General features: G+C 42.9%; 1 long non-coding RNA gene across 1 annotated transcript in view; it reads right to left on the minus strand.

The window, feature by feature from the left end:
• LOC138918771 (uncharacterized) overlaps positions 1-23,930 on the minus strand; it is a 37,767-nt gene extending 13,837 nt beyond the window's left edge. The window contains exons 1-4 of the long non-coding RNA XR_011428498.1: positions 23,840-23,930; positions 23,153-23,275; positions 10,002-10,073; positions 7,520-7,702 (exon numbers count right to left, since the gene is read on the minus strand). This is a non-coding gene — a long non-coding RNA (uncharacterized lncRNA). The remainder of the gene's footprint in view (positions 1-7,519; positions 7,703-10,001; positions 10,074-23,152; positions 23,276-23,839) is intronic.
• Between the last annotated feature and the right edge of the window lie 361 nt (positions 23,931-24,291).

Consider the following 24,291-nt stretch of genomic DNA (forward strand, 5'->3'; position numbering starts at 1 on the left):
CCCAAGTAGACTAATACAAGCTTGTAAGAAATGCAGAATCCCAGATCCCACCCCAGTCCTACTGAATGAGAACCTGCATTTGAACGGGTTCATTCTCGTGCACATTGCAGTTTGGGAGGCACTGTCCTGAAATACCTACTGTCTTAAAACTCTATTTTGCTTTTGATACAATAAAATGGGCCACTCATAAACCTTAGCTCTACTCAGAGCTCCCAAACAAACAAATTGGATGGAATCTTTGGCTTTTTTATGACTAAAACAGCTGGAGTGGACATCTGATGCCTTTGTCCTGCACTCCTCTTTCTGTTGGAGAACTGGCCCACTCCGTGTCGTTCCCCCACGGCTAGTCATTCACGGTACTTCATCAGCCACCTGTCCATAGGTGTGGACACACGACCCAGGCCTGGCCAATTGTGGTACCTCATCTGCCTGTCCACTGTGATTTGTGAAAGCATATCACCAACAGGTCCAAGCATACTCCCTTGAGATGTGATGTATGGATGCTGAGAGAGAGAAAGTCTCTCTCTTTTGGATCATAAACTGCAAGGACGTAGGTATAAAGCTGCCAGGCTACAGCAGGAAAAAATGAGACCAATCTGCAAAAAAGACTAGAGAGATGGTAAAAGAGACCCTTTATGGCATTGTTTGGGCCCCCCAAATCCAGCTGCACCCCTGGATTTACCAGTTCTGTACGCCAATTTGTGCTTACACTACAGATGGGTTTCTGTCACATACAACCAATATGTTCAGGTGTTAATACAGTTCTCCTCACAAACCCTGTTTACTATAAAGCTATCTTCAGTCTAGAGGTTGGCCAATCTGGGACACACATATTTTAGTATTAAGTGCCAGGCTTCAAGCTGAGGGCCAGGGACCAATGTGAAGAAGGCACAGCCCCTGACTTCAAGTTGCTGACAGTCTGGGGGCTGGGGCCAGCAGAGATTCAAAGATGTGAACAAATCATGCAATAAAGATGGTAAGTGCTGTCATGCAGCTAGGAACAAAGTATCATGGAAATATGGAGGAGGGCGCAAGAAACCTTACAAGAGAACAAGCAAAGGCTTGACAAAGGAGTCAGCATTTGAGCAGGATCTTAAAAAGCGGGGATAGCCCAGGAGTTTGATATGGAGAATGATGTTCCAAGTCAAGGAATTAGCATGTGCAAAAACAAGGATCTGTGAAACCCACGGGGTCTGTGGCTGGTGGGTGTGCGGGGACTTGCCCACAGAGGGGGTGACTGAGGGGGATGGCCAGAGGGGAGACTGCACAGACAGGTGCAGTGATGTTGAGAGAAGACTTTCTCCAGCCAAGGAGTTGGATTCGATCCTTAGGCAGCAAGGAGCTAATGTGGGTTTTTGAATAGAGAAGACTTATGAGCAGATTTGTGATTTAGTAGGATTCCTCTGGAGGTTAAATGGGATCATTAAACTCTGAACCCCTGGATGGCAGAAATATCTCTGGGTACACGGTAGTATGTAATATTTACTGAATTGAGAAACAGTAACAGTCTCAATGGAAGCAGTAGCAGTGGGATTAGAAAAAAGGGAGCAATTTTGAAAGACATTTTTGAGCTAGAATCAATAGGACTTATCGAACAATTAGAAAGGAAAGAATTAAGAATGATTGAGCAGTTTCTCTCTGGGGTTACTAGATGGGTGGAAATAAGAAATAGGTACAGGTTTTCAGAGAAAGAGAATAGCCTCACTTTGAACATATTAAATTTGAGGGGCCTGGGAGTCCAGGATGAACCATCTGGAAGGAAGCTGGCCTAACAGACTGGGAGATCAAGAAAGAGGTCAGAGCAAAAGATAGAAGGGCCTGGAAGTCATCATCACAGGAAGGCAGTTCAGAAAAGAGGGTGTTAGTCAAGAGAATTAACCTCTGAAATGCCAGAAATTGTTCAAGTTATGACCCCCCAAAGGAATGTATCATACTCAAGTTCCTTTATAATTGTTGCATAGAACAACAAAGCCCCACACACCCCCAAAACAACAGTGGCAAAATGCCTCCACGCTACAGGTAGGGATAAAACAAAAATTCCAGCAATTTGACTCCCTTGGCATGTCTGGGCCACAAACGAACGATAGCTTCTGGAGATTCTGGCTGGCAGCTGATGTTGGACCATTCATAAGGAGAAATAGCATCAGTGTCCACTGAACCAGGCCACATTTGAAGTACTTCTGCCAACCCCAGGACAACCATGGAGCCAGGAGGCCTTCCGATCTTTTTGTTTTTCCTGCCAAACTGGCCATGCGCTCACTCTCCCTCGCCAGGATTCCCTGCCTGCAACTCTGTAGGCTCCTAATAAGATGCCATGGTCCTTGTGTTGGGCACACACATGAGCGGAGGGGGGCAGGCAGCAGTGGCCAGGGAGCCAACAGCCGAGGGCCGGCTGTACCAGGATTGTCGGCTAAAAGCTCTGGTTTAGCTGACGTTCGGATCCTGATGTGAATATGAACCTATCAGAAAGCTGATTACTTTTCTTGTTGTTACACATTTTAAAAACAAAACAAGACTGAATTAACATACAAAATTATCTCTGCTATAAGTGATAAAAGCACATCACGTAGCCATACATGTGTGTGCTATATATATAGCTATGTATAGTATGATCTATTTGAGTTTTTTTTTAATGCGTGTATGTGTATAGAATATAAGCAGAGGGGCCAGCCCCATGGCCAAGTGGTTACGTTCACATGCTCCACTTCAGCAGCCCAGGGTTTGGATCCATCAAGCCATGCTGAGGTGGCGTCCCACATGTCACAACGAGAAGGACCCACAACTAAAAATATATATATAACTATGTACTTGGGGTCTTTGGGGAGAAGAAGGAAAAATAAAATCGTTTTAAAAAATTGTTTTAAAAAATATATATATATAAGCAGAAAGGATACACACCCAACACTGGGAAGCTGAGAGGAGTGGTGGGGAGTGGGGAGGTTTGACTATTTACCCTTCCATATAGTTTGCTTTAAAAAATTTTTTTAAAAAGTTAATTTTCAAATAAAACTTTTTTCAAAATGCATTGAACACTTTAATTAATCATGAAGGACAGCCCAATATTTCATAGAATTCTAAGGCGTGTACACAAACACGCATCGTCTAACATCGTGGGTTCAAGTCGAGGCTGCTAACCAAGTCAGTACAAGTTTCTGATGACTGACAACGAGAAGGAGGCTTCCTGTCAGTCTCCCTCCCGCCCCCTCTCCTCCCTTCGTCCCTCCCAGGTCAAGTAAGAACTTGTCTGGAGAATGTGTGGAGGAGAAGGGAGTTACCACGATGGCAAGCATGGGAGTCACTGGCTGCAAAGACACTTGTAAAACAAGACCAAGCACTGGATTACTTACTACAAATTCATGGGGAATTTGACACTCTGCTCAGACTAACTCAAGTTTGTCACACTCAATCTAAGTTAACGTGAAATTCATCATTAGGCCCATGGTCAAGTCTAGGCCTGGCTTGTCCCTGGGTTGAAGGCAGGTGGATGCATGTTCTGGGCTGACTTCTTTCCCTCAGTGAGAGCTGGATTCCTGACTGGTCGAGGCCCCCTGCCAGCCAGCCTGGGGAAAGGCCATCAGGAGCATGAATCCTGAGAGCCGCCTCAGAAAAATCAAAAGAAATCGTGGAGAATCAGAACTAACAGGCTCAGAAAAAACTCCATAAGAGCCTGGATACAGAATTCCCATTTGGGGAATTTAATTAAGAAATTAAGTAAAATTAAAGAAACATAAGAACAAATTTGGGAAACAATAGACCCCATATTACATTTTTGATGCTTTCTAAATATTAGGAAATTGAAAATGTGGACATCAGTGATAGGCAGCCCAAACAGGAAAGGCGGTTCCTTTACATCCTGTGACATTGACAGCGACTCTGCTGCAAGGACCCCACCTGCTCTAGGCAGGCAGAGACTGTGAAGGAGGAAGTCTGAGAAGCTTCCTTTCTGCCCACCCATCTCCGCGTCACCTCCACCCTCCACCCTTCCCCATCAAAGGGCAAGTCTGACTACTCCCACCACAGCCACCCTGCAGTGTCCTCATCCCTCCACTTTTTTTTTTTTTTACTATTTGATTTTTATGTATATATTTGCTTAAATCAGCAACTTTCTAGGCCAGGTTCAGATAACAGAAGGGCTTTCTGAGTACTTTATGATGTCTAGACCCAAGGTCTGCTGCAAACACAGTCTGGAGTAAAGTGGAAAAGAACATCTTTCTAAAGAGAGGTTAGAAATTCTAATCCAGGGGCAGACCTGGTGGTGTAGTGGTTAAGTTTGTGCACTCCACTTCAGTGGCCTAGGGTTCACAAGTTTGGATCCTGGGCACAGACCTACACACCGCTCATCAAGCCATGCTGTGGCGGCATCCCACATACAAAAAAATAGAGGAAGATTGCCACAGATGTTAGCTCAGTAACAATCTTCCTCAAGAGAAAAAGAAGTTTGGCAACAGATGTTAGCTCAGGGCCAGTCTTCCTCACCAAAAAAAAAAAAAAGAAGAAGAAATTCTAATCCAGTAAGTTCAATTGCTCCTTTCTCTGGGAGCAGGACTGAGTTATACCTGGCCATGAGGCCACCATTCTGAGATATCACCAAGAGCGTATAGACCACCGAAAACAAGATCAACCCGGTTTCATGGGATACCCTGGGTTACAGTACATATATCAGAATTCAAATCACCTACACTCAAAGGTAAGCTTACAAAGTCTTCGTAAGATACATACACAATCAAGCTGGTGTCACTGCTGTTGGTAAGCCGGTGGCTATATCAACCCATGTCACATTGAAGATGCATCAAAAAAGACTTACTGAAGATGTGGAGAAATTGGAACCCTTGTGCATTGCTGGTGGGAATGTAAAATGATGCACCCACTATGGAAAAACAGTCGGTGATTCCTCAAAATATTAAACATAGAATTACCATATGGTCCAGTAATTCTACTTCTGGGTAGATATCCAAAAGAAGTGAAAGTAGGGACTCAGATATTTGTACACCCATGTTCATAGCAGCATTATTCACAGTAACCGAAAGGCAGAAACAACCCAAGTTGTCCATCGACAGTTGAATGGATAAACAAAATGTGGCGTATACGTACAATGGAATATTATCCAGCTTAAAAAGGAAAGACATTCTGACACATGCTATGACATGGATGAAACTTGAAGACATTATGCTAAGTGAAATGGGCCAGTTACAAAAGGATAAATAGTGCATGATTCCACTTATATGACATACCTAAAGTAGTCAAATTCATACTCGCAGAAAGTAGAAGGGTGGTTGCCAGAGCCTAGGGGCAGCAGGGAATGGGGAATTAGTGTTCATTGGCTACAGAGTTTTAGTCTAGGAAGAGAAAAAGTTCTAGAGATGGGTAGTGACACAGTTGCACAACAATGCAAATGTGCTTAATGCTACAGAACTGCACAGTTAAAAAGGGCTAAAATGGGGGGCAGCCCCAGTGGTGCAGCAGTTAAGTGTGCACTTTCCACTTTGGCGGCCCAGGGTTTGCCGGTTCGGATCCCGGGTGTGGACATGGCACCCCTTGGCACACCATGCTGTGGTAGGCTTCCCATACATAAAGTAGAGGAAGATGGGTACAAATGTTAGCTCAGGGCCAGTCTTCCTCAGGGAAAAAGGAGGATTGGCAGCAGTTAGCTCAGGGCTAATCTTTCTCAAAAAAAAAAAAGGCTAAAAGGATAAATTTTTAATTTTCAATATTACCGTTAATTATTATTATTTTTACAGTTGTTTTAAAAGACTTTTTTATTAGGCCCTAAAGAGCATCATTAAGTCCAATGGATGTTGATCTATGTTCAAGTAGATCCATTTCTACTTCTGGAAGTTGGTTAATTTTTCTGGTGATGATGTCAGAAGTTAAGTTTTCTCTGATAGTATCATCTGATTCATAATTTTTCATCTTGAGCTTTATGCTCCCCTTCTCTCAACAGCTGGCACCTCCCCTGGTCTTCCTTGGCCACAACCAGCACCCACAGCAACCTCTGCTTAACTAGTCCAGGCACAGCCATTTTTGGCTGACCTTGTCCCTCCATGTTTTAACCCTACAGGGTCATCCTGACTTCTAGTTGTACCAACACTCACCATTACTGTCATCTAAAACTCCTTCAGCATACCAGCATGCTCTATACAGAACAAATAAAAGGCCTACTTCCTGTGTCCTGGCAGACAGCATTCTACAGATAACAATGAGGTTAAGAGGGCAGAATTTATTCCCCAAGTTGTGTTTTTAAGAATTCTTAGCGGAAGGAGTCTGGCCCTTATGAATTTAGAAATATAGCCTAGAGAAGATAATTTCTCCTGTTTTTATCTCATCTCTCCACTTCACTCTATATCCCCCCTTCCCCTGCCAAAAACAAGCAAACAAAACACAACTCAACTTATCTCAAGTAGAGTATTTTCATTCCCTTCCCTGAAACACTAGAGTCTTTGGAATCTCAGCTTCTTCCCCAAGCAGGCTTATCAGAAAGTTCTTTTCGAACAAATGTTCACTCTAAATGTATTTTGGTAAATAAAAATAAAAGAATTTCCATCTAGTTATAAATATGCATATAGGCATCTTAAGTTTGTATAGAGTTTTAGAGTTGACCACACACTTTTATTTATTTATTTATTTTTTCTTTTTTGAGGAAGATTAGCCCTGAGCTAACTGCTGCCAATCATCCTCTTTTTGCTGAGGAAGACTGGCCCTGAGCTAACATCTGTGCCTATCTTCCCCTACTTTATATGTGGGACGCCTACCACAGCAAGGCTTGACAAGCAGTGCCATGTCCACACTCGGGATCTGAACTGGTGAACCCTGGGCCGCCAAAGCAGAATGTGCACACTTAACCGCTGCACCACCGGGCCAGCCCCAACCACACACTTTTAGAAGCATGATCCAATTTGATCTTGCCAAGAACCCTGGGAGGTAGGCAGGATTGTCAGACCTCCACATTATAAATGAGGAAACTAAGGCCCAGAGAGATTGTGTGTAGCCCAAAGTTAGAGCTGACCAACCTGGAAAACCAAGATTCACTCCAAAATACCTTCACTCCGAGTCTGCTTCTTGTTCTACTAGACTGTGTGGTCAAAGCAATTAGCCAAACACCATCAGTAACCACCATTTTGGGCTTCCTACTATGTGTGGGACCTGCAGCTGACCCTAAAGTACCAAAACTCAGTCCTTGCCCTCAATGGATAGTTCAATGAGAAAGGCAGAGTTTATTCAACAGTAAGTGGCTAATGCCAATCACCAAATATGCCCTACAGGCAGGAAAAGCTGCAGACAGTGTCCTACACTCCTAGCACATAAGAGTGCAGGACCTACCTGTGTAGGACTGACACCCTGACAGGACCTATGAAAGGAGTTTGAGAGATCCCAGACCCTCTAGAAAAGGATGAGTTCCTGTGAAAGGTTTGAACCTCCTTCAGGCACAGACTCTGTAGGCCTCGCTCAGTTGTTTTGTCTGCCATGGCTGCACTTGGGACTTCCCCACCCGTTTCCATGACAGATCCCAATAATGACTCACCTTCTTTTCCAAATCTTGCCACAAGCTCAGGTGTGCTGACACACCTGGCCTAGAGCCTCAGATGTCCTTGCTATGTGTGGCAAGGCCCTCCAGACCACACACACAGCCTCGCTATCCATAATTGCTACTCCTCTCTGGAGCTACTGTTTACTCCTTCCCAGAATATTGGTGTCCCACTTGTCCCTGTAATGTAAGAGAGTAAAATCCTTTACAAAGACTACTTAAAGACCGCTTGAGCCAATAAGCACTCATCAAGTGCCTAACAGATGCAAAACGTTTATGACCTTGAATTTGAGCAGTCAGTAACCATCAATCACATTAATAATTAACCAAACAGACATTTATATCTGTGATTTACCCAACACGTAGGTGAAGTAGGTGGCCAGTGGAAACTGCCAAAGGCTTGCCCAAATTATCTTTCTATCAGACTGCCCAATTTGGAACTTGCTGGGAAATCTGGGAAGCCAGACACACCCAATTGCTACTGCTAAAGAGACTCTTGTTGACTGAATATTTCTGGACCCATTAGCAATATTGTGATATTAGCTTAGGGGAAGGTCGCAGAGGGACACTGGAATGTACATTTTTATGGGGGCAGAGAAAATGGAAAGTCTGAAACATAAAGCATTGGCCAATCAAAGCTGGCCTAAGGGGCAAACAACTTTGAATGACCTCAAAGCAATCAAAGGTTTAATGAGAACACCCAGCATTGGAGGAGGGGGTATCTAAAAGGCAAAAAAGAGTGGAACGAGAGGCACCAGAGAGGGAGTGGTCTCCGTGGTTTGACCCTGGGCCAGCCCTGAGCTTAGCTAATCGAAGCCTGTGGAAAAGGGGTGCCACCTTTCAGTGCCTCTCAACCTAGCCTCTACACGGAGAAGACAGATAGAGTGCCAAGGCTGAAGAGCTTCAGCACGCGCTCCCCTATTGTGTGAATTCCCAGACTAAAGAGGTTTCTTCTTTCGAAGCTCTCAACCTAACGTTTCTCTGAGGCCTCTGCTCTACAAAGACGACAAGGCTGTCACGCTTGAGATGCCACAACCCCTTGGAATCTTCTGAGTAAAATGAAATCTGCTCTGGTTTTCCAATCTATCCAATTCACCGGCCAAATTATTTTGTGCATAATATTAAGGCTGTGACCAGGCTTCCTTTGGTGGTCTGCCATATTGTTAATGTGCCAGAAAACAGCTGAGATGACAGCTAAATGGAGTTAAGGGAAATAATCTGTAGTAAACATTAATAAGCACAAAGTGTGAAACTATTAGTGGGATTGTTACCGAGATAATCACCTTTCTAAATGGCATGGGAGACTTTGTGGTCCACAGAGTACAGGCCTCTGTTCTTGATACTCTACCAAACCCAGGAAAGCTTTCAGTGTTTCAACTAATTCTCCTGGACATTTTTCCCCTGTAGTTACTGGAAACAAAAACCAGATCTATAATGGAAATTTTAAGGACAAAATCTTATAGGTGCTCCACACTTATAAAATGTAAATATTGTGTGATATTTTGTAACTGGTTCATTTTCTATGACTTTCTCATTTTTGTACTTGTAAATACATGAACCAGGTAGACCAGGGACTCATTAATCTTAGAATCTTTCTTGAAATGTATAAACTATGATTTCCCTCCCTTTTTAGGCTATTTTACTGTAGGGATGTGTACTGTGTCAACTTGGTTTAGCTGGAACTACGTTTCCCAGAATCCCCTTGTTGTTCTTAGTTGGCCAAAAGGAGAATCTGTACAAAGTTTGAATTTTTCTTTTCTGCTTTTTTTCTCCCCAAATCCCCCCAGTACATAGTTGTATATTTTAGTTGTGAGTCCTTTGAGTTGTGGTATGTGGGACGCAGCCTCAACATGGCCTAATGAGTAGTGCCATGTCCTCGCCCAGGATCCGAACAGGTGAAACCCTGGGCCACGCCCAGGATGCAAACCGGGGAAACCCTGAGCCTCTGAATCAGAGAGCACAGCTTAACCACTGAGCCATGGGGTTCGCCCCCTATATGAAGTTTGGAAGGCAGGAGTAAAGCAGAAGTCATTATTCTCTGAAATTGATAGACAAACACAGAGATGCAGGCAAATTCCAGCTTATTCTCGCTCTCTCCTGCTCTGTGTCCAGCTGTTCCCAAATGACGACACTACCGACCAAGAGCAGCCCAGGTCCCCCCACCAGAAGCTTGGCTGTAGACTTCAGAAGCAATAGTTGCACAGAGACCACGCCCTTCACCAGCTCTCCTTCATGGTCCTACTCTGACAGTTGGATGTATCTGGTTTCCCAGATAGATTCCCTAGCAAGTTCCAAATCACTCACCATGCCAGCCCTTCACTGGAGGCGGATTAGTGACTTTCCTCTGATTTCTCCAACTCCTCCTTTCAGGCCATTACTTCCCCAGCTTCTCCCACAATTATTTAACAAACCCCTTCCTCCATAATACTCCTAGAAGTTCTGCTTCTGTGATTAAACCCTGACTGAGTCCCCGCCATACCATATTGGAAGCAGTCAACTGGCCAATGAGATTTCACATCAGAGTTAAGAGTTGGCTCCACACTTCTTGTTCCTGCAGAAAGATGTACAAAGCTAAACTCAATATCTATTAGTAATTCTCAGCAGAAGCAAAGAGGAAACATATGAGGCAATCTTCTATGTAATTTCGCTTTCTTGTGATCTAAAATGAGGACCTGACCTTGTAAAAGGGCTAAGAAGTTATCAGTTTTAAATTGTCCTTTTTGGATTTCAAAGAGAGTATTAAGCAGAGTGAGTGTCAGTTTTCTGCAAATGTTGAGACCCCAGTTTTACCTGCTAGTTCACAGTAGTGCACAAAGGAAAAGGAAACTGGAAGCCGTGGTTCTAATGCCTTGTTTAAACAGGAAGGCTCCCATCTTTTGTCTTGAGCTGCATACAGCAACAACATAGTAAGCGTACGTATTTTTTCACCTCCTGAAAGTCTGTTACGCAAGAGGTCTCCCAAGCACTAAGACTTCCTTTATTACTCACATATTTCACCCTCTTACATACCCCCGAGGGTCTCATCTCAGTCTCTGCCAAGTGCGGCCCCGCCTGATTATCTCTTGAATTCCTCCAAGCGCTGCAAGCAATTCTTATCTGCCTCCTTGCTTCTCTGCACTTTCTTAGGTGCTCAAGAGACCATCCTAAGCCCAAAATCTCTCATCTGTTATGACTTGAGAATATTCTGCCATGTGGTACTAAGTGTGGCAAGAGGACTCACACCAGCCTCACATACATTACCAGAATGTCACACACACAAAGGAAAATGGCAATTTAAGAAAACCTGGTAAGTCACCAGAGGGGCATCTGCCCATGTAGAAATATGTGTGCTGTTCAGTGGAAAAGATAAGGAGCTAGAATAAAAATACCAGACAACAAGCAAAAGGAAACCTGCGAGAACTGGGTTTTAGCTAGTTCTCACTCTGCACTAACTTGCTGTACGGCTGTGGACAAATCCCACACATCTATTGGGACAGAAAGTGCTAATGACCACAATAAACATTTGTCCTTCTAGAGTGTCCACAGTTTATCTGAGCATGTGACAGGCAGGCATAAACTCTCCATTTCTCAGGCTTCTTTGTAGCTAGATGTAGCCATGTGACTAAGTTCTGGTCAATGGGATGTAAGAAGAAAGAATACATGGAAGTTTCCAGAAATTTCCTTAAGAAACAACTGAGATATGTGCTCTTCTCTCCTTCCTTCTTCTACTCTACTTCTTAGGCTATGGAAATGTTACATAGAATTCTATCTTGTACCATGATGACAAGGGCCATACCCTAGTGACTGTGAAGTCAAAAGCTGGAAGCAGTCTGGATTGCCAATGACTGAGAAGCCCCACTCCAGACTTTTATGTAATAGAAAAATAAATTTCTATATTGTTTAAGCCACTGTTGTTCAGATCTTTGTTACAGTTAAATCTAATCCTAACAAATACGTGTTACTATTTTTTCAATTGTATTTAGATGCTGTGAAAATTAATAAGATAAATATCCAATTGAAATGTCATTGCATTGACAATATGTATTTTTTAATCAATAGAAGCAACTGCTATTGCAGTTTTTCTGGAGATTTTTGTTAAAAAATCTTTATTCTCAAAATATTGGGACACTTTATTCTCAAAATATTGGGGCAGAAGCTGGAAGTGGGCAGAAGTTGGAAGTGAACAGAAGAAGAAGCAGGAGTGGAAGATAAGTCACAAGCTTGCCTTTTTGCGCTTCACACATCCGCCTGGTTAATCTACTTGGCATAACTGGAGAAAGAAAAATTAAAAGCAGATGGAGGAAAATCGCCTATTGTTTCACCAAAGCTTAGTAGGGTGCTCTTCAACAGTATCACTGAGATTTGTCCCCAGTGTCCCAAGTCGTTTGCTTATCTGGGCCTCTTGGTCATGTTTCTCTAGGACTCATGGTGTGAGCTATCCAAGCCTTCAGTGATGCAGGGACGTCTGTTTCACCTGACCCTTTCCTGGCCACCCTTTGTCACTCCACGTCTGTACTTGAGCTAGCATCTTGACAGAGCTCCCTGCCCAAATTCTCCCTAGAATTCTAATCCTTTTTCTCTTCCCCTCTGTTGTTCCTCATTTCATCTATTTCACCTTTCCCAGAGTTATGGTTTCCTCCCCACCTCTGCTGGCTCTCTGCTAAGATGCAAAATAAGTACACTTTTATCAGAAAAAATGATCAGCCATCCCTTCATCCAAGTATATTAAGGACATCTTGAACCCCTGTCAACTTGGAGGCAGAATGCAGACCCTTCACCAATTTTCACAGGAAGCCCATTACTTCAAGTACTTCAGTTTCATTTTTCTGGTCTTTACTGAAGCTCTGTGGGCCACAGAGACCAAATCAAGTGGCACACTAGATATTTCTCTTCTCCTAAAGACCCTTGCTGGCCTTGCCCCCAATAGCATTGTTATAGGAGTGGTTTTCTCTCTAAGACTCCCCCATACAGCTCCCAGCCCTCTGGCTTCTCCCTCCTTAATTCTCTCTCCCTAGTCTTTCTTCCATGCAGAGCATTTGAGCTCTGTTCCAGCTTTGAGCCCATTTTTGCATAGCCCCCTCTGCAGACCCAAACTCTCCAAAGGTGCTTAACCAAACAAAGGCTGCTCCACTGACAGAAACCCTCTTTGTAAAGCAGTTTACCCATTTCCTCTTGTTTCCTGACTTTGTCCCTTGGGGCCTTAGTCTTCTCTTGCAGTTTATTATGCGTATTTCTTCCAAACAAATATGATGCCCTTCTCAGGGGGAAGGCTATCAGCAACTAAGAAAATAAAATGTCTCTGTATGCTTCTGCCCTGTGGATTTCCATGGAACCACTAACCTTGTCTCAGGTGTATCCTCAATTACCAAGTCATTTCATAGTTTGTTAATTTTGTGGGCTCATTGAAAAGAATGTAGTGATTTCCCTTTTGCTTTATTTTTTTCTTAAAATTACTGTTCATGGTGAGCATGACCTGGAACAGTTCTGCACATGCACTTAAGGGCAGGTGGGCATTATCCTTCTAGAAATGTACTTCCTCTTGGGTTTTAATATTTACCAATAAAGAAACTAAATAGACATTATTGACTTTATCTTGGGAAATTGAAGATAGGATCAAGTGAGTCTGACCCTTAGCTCTGGTCCTTAAACGACACGTATAATTCCCAGCAGATCCCATTCGCTGCTATAGCATAAGCAGAAAGGCATAATTCCTCAGTAGGGCGTGTAGATAGGAAGACCATTTCATTTGCCTGGGACAGTCCTGGCATAACTACAAATAGTAGCCCTTTCCATTCTCAAAAATGTCCCATTTTGAACAATAATTTACATGGTCACCTGGGTGAGGCACTTACAGACCAGAGCCTAGCACAATGACCAGCCCGAAGCAGAGGTGGTGCCTACAGGGCTAAGGAATGTGGTCTCTGTGGTCCACCTCTCTGGATCAAGTTCTGGCTTCCCCACCAGAGTGCTCAAATGAGTCAGGGTTCTTAGCTACAAATGACAGAAACTGACTCTGGCTGATTTAAGCAGAAAAGGAATTTATTAAAAGAATTGGGGGTGGCTTATCTAAAAGTGTCAGAAAAGCTGTAGAACCATGCTCAGAGGCTAGGCATTTGGGGCAATTTCCAAAATCACGGTTCAAAAATGGTCTGGTGATGGAAGCTACTACCATGCCCTGGAAAGCTACGGCTTCTTGTCCCACCCCGTAACCCCACCCCCAAACTAGCAACACTCCACTCCTTAGGACCTGACCCTGCTGCAGCCAGCACTGGCCCTGAGAGGGCTCTCCATGGCCCCTGCTTCTTCATGTTGCAGGAAAGCTACAAAGCAGGTACCCTCCCCCAGCTCACTTCCACACGTCTCTTAAAGAGTCACTTTTACTCTGCTTCCGTGAAGCCGCCTCTGCCATCCACATCGGAGCTCCTGCGTCTCTGATTTCACCCTCTGGGAGTATTCTATTCCAATATTTGTATGAACATACAAATTAACGAGCACAAAACAGGCTCTTCTGTGAGGCTATAAACTATCACTACAGATAAAGAAGAAAAAGGTAACATAAAAATCCTGCTTAATCTAAAAACATTAGAAGGGCAGTCTCAGATTTTATTTAGAAAAGCATTACATGCTGACAAAAAATCATGAACCTATCCCTAAATCTATCCCCACAGTAGACTCTGATATACCATGGCTTTTTTATGACTTCAATTGAGCAATTTTTTACAGACATCGTCTACTTCCTCAGGACAATGCACAACCTGGGATTTACACATTAGCCACGGACCTTGCTAAATCAGCAGGTCGTTATCTCAGAGTCCTGTGCTTTTGAGCTTTCTGGAGAGGTCATGGGGAGGGAAATAGTCTCCAGTCCCATGCAGACTTACTCTACTGGTTTGGCAAAGACGCCCAGGCAGATGAATCTATGGGAAGACTGAGCACAGAGTTGGCGTCAAATGGAGAGGCAGATGCCATTCAGGCTGGTCTCTCCGAAGCTGGCATTCCCAGCCCCAGTGAGCAACAGAGATACTGCCCGTGTTTGCCAAACTCCAGAATTAGAAAGCTGAGCCCGGGCTACTGTTGTCCAGTGAATTTAATGAACAATGACGAGATTTGAAAGTGATTCAAATGTGTTCAGCGCTCAATCGTGATCTCTGGAGAGGAGGTTCGCACAGTGGTAGACGGAATTTTCTGTTTTAATTACAAACCACTAGTGAACTATATCTGGAATTTTGCAAATGATAACCAAGTCCAGATCTCAATTTTCACTCTACAATTGGCTGCTATGAGAAAAGAGTGGCAATAATCGTTTCTTCCAGATTTTCACACACTGAGCCTGCAAGGCACTTGAGAGACGGGAATGGAAGGGGAGGCAGGGAGCCAGGCTAAGTCGCCTGTGTGAATCTTAACTCATCTGACGCATAGTATAGGTTTGTTGTGCTTCCTTCCTCTGAACCTTGAAATTTTACAGAAAATAAATTTTAGACTGATGATAAAAATGATGACAATGGGGCCAGCCCCGTGGCTGAGTGGTTAAGTTGGCGCACTCCGCTTCAGTGGCCCAGTGTTTCGCCGGTTCAAGTCCTGGGCGCAGACACGATGCTGCTCATCAAGCCATGCTGAGGCAGCATCCCACATGCCACAGCTGAAAGGACCCACAGCTAAAAACACACAACTATGTACCGGGGGGCTTTGGGGAGAAAAAGGAAAAAAATCTATTTAAAAAAAATGATGACAGTGAGGCTATTTCTACTAAAAGAAAGGTTACACCTATTTTTTAAAAGCAAAACAGACTACATAGTTTATACATGAATACGAGTACAAAATAACTGAATTGGAAAAAAATCTATGTTCAGTATAGCTAAATGGCCATGAATAAATCAGAAGTTGACCTTATGGGACTTCAGCTAGCTTGTAGAGCAACTTGTGCAAGCTAGAAAAAGGCAATGCCTTTTGGGTGGCTGAAGCCTCAGGAAACGTGGCTGTGCATCACGGCAAAAGAAGGCACGCTCCAGGGTGCGTGGCTTGGTGAGGATCCTGGATGGACTTTAGAGCTCACTGCCCCGGAGCCAGGCCTGAGTTCATCCCGTGGCCTGAGCCCCTGGTCAGTTTCTAGATGGGCTTTTCTGGTCCTGCACTGAAAACAGAGTGCCGAGATGTAAAGGCAATGGGACTGTAACAGATTGAATTATATCCCCCAAAAAGATGTAGAAGTTCCAACACCAGTGCCTGTGAGTGTGACCTTACTTGAAAATAAGGTCTTTACCAAAAATCAAGTTAACAGGAGTTCATTAGGGTAGGCCCTAATCCAGTAGGACTATATCCCTATAAAAAGGGGAAATTTGAACACAGAGGCAGACACACACAGCGGGAAGCCAACGTGAGACACAGGGAAAAGAGTCATCTACAAACCAAGAACGTCTGAGGCTAGAAGCTGGGAGAGAGGCCTGGAGCGTATCCTTCCCTCTCACCTTCAGAGAAAGAGAGCATGGCCCTGCTGACATCTTGACTTTGGACTTCCGTCACCACAATTGCGAGACAATAAATTTCTGTTGTTTAAGCCTCCAAGTTCGTGGTGCTTTGTTACGGCAGCCTTAACAGACTAATACAGAGATAAACAGTAGGGTTACAGCCAAAGGCAAAGCCTCTGAGTGTGACCCAGACCCAGAGGTCAGGATTCAACAGGGGCAACAACTCGCCCAAAGTTGTCTCCCAAGGCTGTGGAAATCACTTAGCTGAGGCAACAAATGATTCTGGGCAAGGGGTGTAGAGCTGCAGACTCATAGGGGAGGGATGGAGGCCAGCTCTGGAGGAAGGTGGGGGTGCACAAAAGGCTGATCAGTCATGGGGCTGCCGGCTCTGGGGCGGGGGAGAGAGCTTCCAGCAGACATTTCACCAATAGCTCAGGGGTAAGACAAAAGTGTGGAGCCTTGGGCCTACAGAATAAAGAGAACAAGGTCTGCAGACAAGGCTTTGGGGTTAAGAAAAGCACGTTCAGAGGCAAGAGGCTTGAACCATTTGGAAATGGAGAGAGGAGTTCCTGACTCAAGTCAAAAGAACTGAGGTGAAGGAAAACAGGAACAAACAGTTTTAGTGTTTAAGAAATGTCAATTTTACCTCCATAAAAATAAATAAGATTAAAAATTTAAATGTGTGTTAGTGGTCATTATTGATGGGTCTAGCTTCCCTACTATGTACAGAAACCAACAGAACATTCAAGGCTGTTGGAAGATTTTCAACTCTAGCCAGAGAGGAATACCCCATGTCTGTATGATTACACCACACTAAGAACTTCATTGGCTCTGTTAGGCAACATTTCTGACTGTTCTCTATTTCCTACAGGTAAACATCAAGCCATAAATCACGTTTGATCCAAAGGAAATACCAAGGCAGTTGCCAGTTCAGAAAAGATAAAGTCTGATGGCCTAAGAGTGAATTTACTGAGTCTCATGTTATATTTGCAGAACAACCAGAACTGAACTGAGCCCGTGACGAAAAAGAAATCAGTGCTTCAGAACAAAAATAGAATAACGCAAGAGCTCTATTCGCTCTTGATCACATCTGAGTGGGCAGAGGCACTGGGTTTTCATTTCTGTTTGTCATTCTTGTCTTATCCACACGTAAATGAGCTAGCTAACTGAGGTATATAATCATAGTGTCCCAAATGGATCCATTTTCCTAGACAGTTTCAAATCATCTCACTATGACATTCACTTTAAATATGCTTTCCTCGTAACCCATGAAAGGAATGTTACATTCCTCTGCCACACAAAATACAAACATTATTCACATCGCCAGATGAGCAAAAGACTGCCCAGATGTTTGTTATTCCAAATCCTGCAAATCAAAGAAAACCTGGGGATCTTTTTTCTTCTAAAGAAAACTGTCTTTGACTCTTAGAAGAAAGGACCATAAATACATCACATATTCACAACAAAAAATACTTATAAAACCTTTAGAAATATGCATAGTGATGAGAATTGCCATTTTTCAGTTTTGTTTGCCATAACAGCTGAGATTAACAGGGCCGCACATGGCATTTACCTTCTATTATATGATAGAAGTGAAATGCTTCCATATGATGCCAAGCAAGTGATGTCTGATGAGTGTTACCTGAAACTTTAATTTCACTGTCTCCTGGAGATCTTTAATGGAGAAGGTCAAAGGTCATTTGTTAAATACTATTAAGGCATTGTTTTCCAGATTAAAAAGAGCTTTACAAAAAGTGCAATAACTATATAGATTCACTGAATCATCCAGCTGAGGGACACTTTAGTCAGTAACTAGACTCAACCACAAATCTATCTGATCTTGGTAATAAAAGTGATCAAAAATACTTAATTGAGCATTTTTTCATGTGCTATGTTCTATTGTGTGAAAACACTGAGAGGAAGATACGCACATACAACCGAACCAACAAAATTATTGAATTAGAGCAATTCTACGTAATAGGAATTATAGTAATAAAGTGGCAATTGTCAACATCTATTGAGGGTCTACCATGACCTGAGCAGGTGCTCAGGCTTTCCATGCACCATTTCCTTTATCCTCACAACTGTTGAGGCAGATGTTTTATCTCCATTTTACGGTTCGAAGAAAAGAGGCTTAAGGAAGTACTTGCCAAACATCTGTCAAGAACTGTGATGGGTCTCAGATTTTACCCTACTTGCAAGCTCCTGAGTTAGCCTGCTGCAGTTTCGTGCTTGCTGGCAGAAGACGCAAAGCTCTTGGATCAGAGACAAAGGACTTTATTTTCTTTTTTTTTTAAAGATTGGCACCTGAGCTAACAACTGTTGCCAATCTTTTTTTTTTTTCCCCTGCTTTTTTACTCCCCAGATCCCCCCAGTATACAGTTGTATATTTTTAGTTTTGGGTCCTTCTAGTTGTGGCATGTGGGGTACCACCTCACCGTGGCCTGATGAGTGGTGCCATGTCCGCGCTGAGGCTCCGAACCGGCGAAACCCTGGGCCACCGAAGCGGGGCATGCAAACTTAACCACTCGGCCATAGGGCCGGCCCCAGGACTTTATTTTCTTGCACAGCAAACACCATGAGCTTCGTGTACATGTCAATTTTCTACTTAGAGTGAGCAGCCATCCCAGTTTGCCCAGGACTGTTTGTTTTAGTATTAAAAGTCCCGGGCATCCCAGGACAGTTAGTCATGGTAGTTCCCCCTGCCCCCAAGTCCTACAAAGGCAATGGAGAGCAGGCCAGGTGTGATGCACACACAGTGGGCCTGACTCACAGCTGAGGAACCCCAGGCTTAGGAAACCCCTTCTTGTAACAGAGATGTTAACAAACCTCCCCAATGCTTGCCCCCCCAAAACACATTGTTTTTATTATCTTGGATAGCAAACAAATTTGCCCACTGCCCTGGTGGGAGACACTATATCTTCTGAAACTGTTCACTACACAAACATCCTCGAAAAGATTATCTGATACAAAAGCTGTCACAAGTGCAGAAATCTGAGAGACTCATAGAAAACTACCTCCCACTCCCGCCAGTAATAAGTGGTGAGGACAGTATTCAAATCCAGATCCTTCAGAAGTCAAAACCCATGTGCTATCCTGCCTCTTAAATTATTATGCTCAGATTTACAGAGTTAAGGTCAAAAGAAGGTGAGATTTTCTTTTAGTTGAAGCTTTGAACTCTTAGTCATATTTTAAAAACATATGCTACTTTCAATCTCAAACGAATTTACAAAATAGAAGTTTAGAGGTATTACCAAAATTATACTACAATCCAAAAAAGTTAAATGAGTTGCTTAAGCTAATTGACTTCTCAAGGGTCTTCCTGCCCTAGGAGTCTGTGCATCTTCTTCTACATTATTACTACTCACTGTTTTCTTGCCTCTTGTTGTGATGAGTGCCTTACAAGAAGTTATATTCCTCTGCCTCATTTCGAATTCAGGCAGAATTTCAGCAGCGAAGCTTGGGTGTATATTTTGATACCAGAGTAATTAAAAAACAAGTTCCATTATAAAATGAAGAGCAACTAAGATTTATAACATAGGAACTCACCTTTTTTTTTTTTTTTTTAACAGATTTTCATTAATTGTACAATGGTAACCACAGTGTCAAATAGGTGTGACCTTTTCTGGCAGATACAGTTTAAGTATATTTTTTTCCCTAATAATCAGATCAAATTTCCTTTTTCTTTTTGTTAACCCAAGGCACTATCAGGGGAGGATATTACTGTATTTTTTAAAAGGTTATTTTGATTTCCTTTCTGGGTAGAGCTCGTTCTTCTCTCTACTGCTCTCTAAAGATCAAAGGAAGATGAAAAGAAGAACCAAATGAGTGGACAGAGAACAAAAGACCTGTGATAAGAGAGTTTATTGCCTGAATGGTAGTTTGCCATAAGGACGTTGTGGCCAAATGGGTGCACAAAAGTTGAGCAAAGCACGAAAAAGTTGCTAGAAACAGCCCAAACTTTGAAGGGGTAGCTGGTGATTAAGACATTCTCAGGCCACGATCACATCACCCAGAAACCACATGGATTACCTTAGAGGAACAATTATGGTCCCCATTCTGGGATCTCTAGGCTGCTCAGGAATGGTAAAGATTAGCACTCAGGATCCAGAACTATTTTCAGCGAGAGGAAATTGCACACCCACCCAAGGGGAACCTCCAGGAGCCGGACTATCCATCTAAATGCGTGAAGCAGAAGTAACACCACAGGGAACGGGGTAGCCTTTGGCAGATCTGAGAGCACTCATCCTACCTAAAAATATTCAAATTCCATTTTAACAAAACTACCAAATAGACTCTGAGCTAATTTGAGTAGTCAAATGGCCAAATTGCGACTCTGCCTCCCAGGCTCGCTCAGACAGACTGTTGGCTGTTACGTTAGCAGCACTGAGGAGATGCCTATCCAAAATTTGGTCTATACATTTGATGATGAGAAACAGAACTGTGACTTGCTCATCAAATGTGGTTTTGTTGACAAAATCTTTCAGAATACGGAGTCCATGGGATAGAAACAATGAAAGAGGTGCTTAGAATGGAGCTGTTTTTCTCTCCAAATGAAGCAGGATGTGGCATGCCAGGAAAGAAACCAGACTGCATTTGAATTGTGCAAGAAAATTTAATAAAAGTTTATTTTCAGTAGCCTTTATTTTTAGAAGAAATACTCTTTTGAGACCCAAGGGCTCTATTTTTCTACTCGCCAACACAAAGCATGAACATGCCCCTGGCTTGGAAAGCCCAGGAACACAGCCTTATTGACATTTCCACTTCTAAATTGAATGGGTTTCAGCAAAGGATATTGCTACTTTTCTGAAGCATTTCCTGCTGGCTTAAAAACACAGAATGCTGGCATTTAAGTGGGGCCCAGTTATCTATGTGGCTCTGCTCTTGAAATCAGCTCCCCCCCACAACCCCCAATTCTGACTCCTAGACTCCACCACCCAACTTCCATTTTACACAAGATATTCTCTGCATCTTCTTTTTCACTTTCTTCTCTTTCTTTAGCCCAATTTTTGACATTTCCATTCTTTGCCTGCCACCAAGCTATTTTCTGACCTTTTCTATAGTTTCAGGCTTAAGATTCTTTTCTTGTCCTTTCTATTTTCATGGAATACACGCTGGTCACAGAGGAGAACCCTTAAAATGACCATTTATCACAGCTGTTTGTCATTTTGTCTCCCAAGTGCATCAGTAAGATTCTTTGGTGACCTGAATTTGTGGCCCTCCCTTTCTGAAGTGGAATTCCAGAAGTTGGAGCTGCCAACTTTCCTGCTGAGTGTTACTGGAACCATGCAATTAAGATCAAAATACCTCTCACCACTTTCCTTCCTGGTATTTTCAACATCAATAACATACATTTATTTTGTGCCAACCACGTGCCAAGGAATCTGAATAACAGATTTCACTCTCCTAATCCCCACCTCCCACCCCAAGTGCATGTGCAAAGATAAAAATGCTGATGCTACAGGGGCTGGCCCCGTGGCCGAGTGGTTAGGTTTGCGCGCTCCGCTGCAGGCGGCCCAGTGTTTCGTTGGTTCGAATCCTGGGCGCGGACGTGGCGCTGCTCATCAGACCACGCTGAGGCAGCGTCCCACATGCCACAACTAGAAGAACCCACAACGAAGAATACACAACTATGTACCGGGGGGCTTTGGGGAGAAAAAGGAAAAAATAAAAAAAAAATCTTAAAATAAAAAAAAAAAAAATTTCTTATAAAAAAAAAAAAAAAATGCTGATGCTACAAGTTACCCTGTATTAAAATCTGTTCAGGGGCTGAAGAAACCCAGAATCCAGAGTCAAGGTTCTTGTCCTGGCTGTTCTGCATCTTAAAACCCATGACTTTCTGAGGCCCGTCTGGTGGCATACTGGTTAAGTTCATATGCTCTGCTTCAGTGGCTCAGGCTTCATGGGTTCAGGTCTCAAGTGCAGACCCATACACCGCTCATCAAGCCATGCTATGGTGACATCCCACAAACAAAATAGAGGTAGATTGGCACAGACATTAGCTCAGCGACAATCTTACTCAAGCAAAATGAGGAAGATTGGCAACCAAGCAAAAAGAGGAAGATTGGCAATAGATGTTAGCTCAGGGCCAATCTTCTTCACCAAAAAATGAAAACTCCATGGGGGCCGGCCCTGTGGCCAAATGGTTAAGTTTGCGCACTCCGCTTCAGCAGTCCAGGGTTTCTTCAGTTCAGATCCTGGGCACAGACGTGGTAATGCTCATCAGACTGTGCTGAGGCAGCGTCCCACACAGCACAACCAGAAGGACCTACAACTAGAATATACAACTCTGTACTGGGGGTGCTTTGGGGAGAAGAAGAAGAAAACAAAAGATTGGCAACTGATGTTACCTCAAGTGCCAATCTTAAAAAAAAAAAAAAAAATCATGACTTTCCATTTCCCACACCTACACACAGATAAGAGATTTCAAATAGCATATAACCCAGCATTCCAAAGCAGAGTGAATAAAATGAACTATTTTTTTAAACCTCTATGATTAGTTGTGGTTGTATAGGAAAGAAGGAATTGCTTTATCATTATCTACCTCAAAAAGGTTTTTTATTCAGAAATCAAATTCTTGGGTAACATAATCGACTAAATCTATTAATGAGATACCGTAAAAATTTTAATATATACGTGTGTCTTCATTTTTAATCGCCAACCAATGCTACTAAAGAACAGATGCTTTTTGGAAAATGGGTATTCTCTCACAACTTCTCTTCAGCGACAGTTGAAATCGAATTCTGCAAGGCCTGTTAGTGTCTTCAGATTTTCATTAATTTTTCAATTTCTAAAGTGCAACAATCACCACATACACCCACAGCACAATATCCAAGAGAGAACAGAGCACATGGGCCTCCATTCCAAGCTCGTCCGCTCCCCATCCCACACATCTTTTACTGGAAGACAGATTACTGCAAATTCTTTCAGACCCGCAGAGAAGGGAAGGCTCAAAATAGGGCATCTGTGGAAACTTCTCAAAGAACTGACTTTGCTTATAATTTCATCAGTTTACCACTTTGTATTTCATAACAGGATTATCATAAGCTATGTTTGGGAAAGTCATTTTTTATGGTTATAATAAGATTAACTAACAGGATTGAGAGAATTTTGAAATCACTCAGAAAATACGATTATTCACAGTTGTATTTCTCTTTCCTTTGAATAATAGAAAATTATCTCTTACCCAAGATGACCATGAAGTTGATATTCATTCACCCAAATGTGTAAGCACTAGAAACATTGCAGATATGGTAGAATGTCTTCGGGAAAAGTCATTTTCCATTGAGAAACCATCTGGGCTACCTGTCTGAAGAAATGCAGTTTTAAAAGAAGCACAAAACAAGGAAACTTGATTCTCTTTAAATAAGTTCTTCTTGAGGACTGTGGATTCATTCAAATCCAGGATACTATGAAATTTCCTTTATCAACTCCACGAAGCATTATGAACAGGGAGAGTGGGCTGGTTGCAAGAGCATCTCACAGACTGATGGGGTCATGGAAGGCTGGGGAGTTGAGCAGAGCCGGGGAGTGTAGAGAGAAGAGGTAAATGAAAGCTCAGAGACAGGGAAGACAGACTGAGCAAGAGTCACTCAGAAACAGAGCCAGTGTGATCACAATTGAGACTTCAGCTGTCAAGACCTCCTGGAAAGACATTTTCCAAGCCCCCGAAACTTTCACTAACATTTTAGAGGCAGCTGGCAGAAGCATTTTTAAAAATGAGATGTAATAAGCAAGGTGAAGAAATCCTTATTCGAAGTCAAACGAGAAGGAAAAGAAGGCAGAAAAATGCCTGAAATCCAAACATATCTTGACACTGTAAGACAGCATAAACTTGAAGCAAAAGAAGGCAATTGTGTTCTGAGCCCTTTACCATGTTCAATGTGAAAGTCAGCGCCCCACATCGCCTGCTCTCTCCTCCCAAACTGAGGTTGTGGGTTTCTCCTTTGGCACTTCATTTTCTAGACAGAAACAGGTTTTGTTTTCTGTATCTAATACTTTCTTTAAACGCAGGATGTCAGCTAAACTGACAGATCAACCTCAACATCACACAACGAGAGACAACCAGACTTATGTGCCTCTTGATGCGATTCAACAGGAAAGGCACAATCACACCCCTGAAGCAGACTTGCCAAAAAGATGAATCAGCCCTGAATCAGATGAGCCTCCAGATCTAAGCACCAGTTTGCAAGAAATACAGAGAACAGGAAAACGTGTTAAATAGCAATATGATAAACCCAACAAAATGCAAAATTTGGCAAGTTACAGGACTCCAGACCCAGCTTCTTCAACAAACAATTGCAAGAAAAAATTAAGGGAGGGAAA

Source organism: Equus caballus, chromosome 18, assembly GCF_041296265.1.
Source record: "Equus caballus isolate H_3958 breed thoroughbred chromosome 18, TB-T2T, whole genome shotgun sequence".
Lineage (NCBI taxonomy): Eukaryota > Metazoa > Chordata > Mammalia > Perissodactyla > Equidae > Equus > Equus caballus.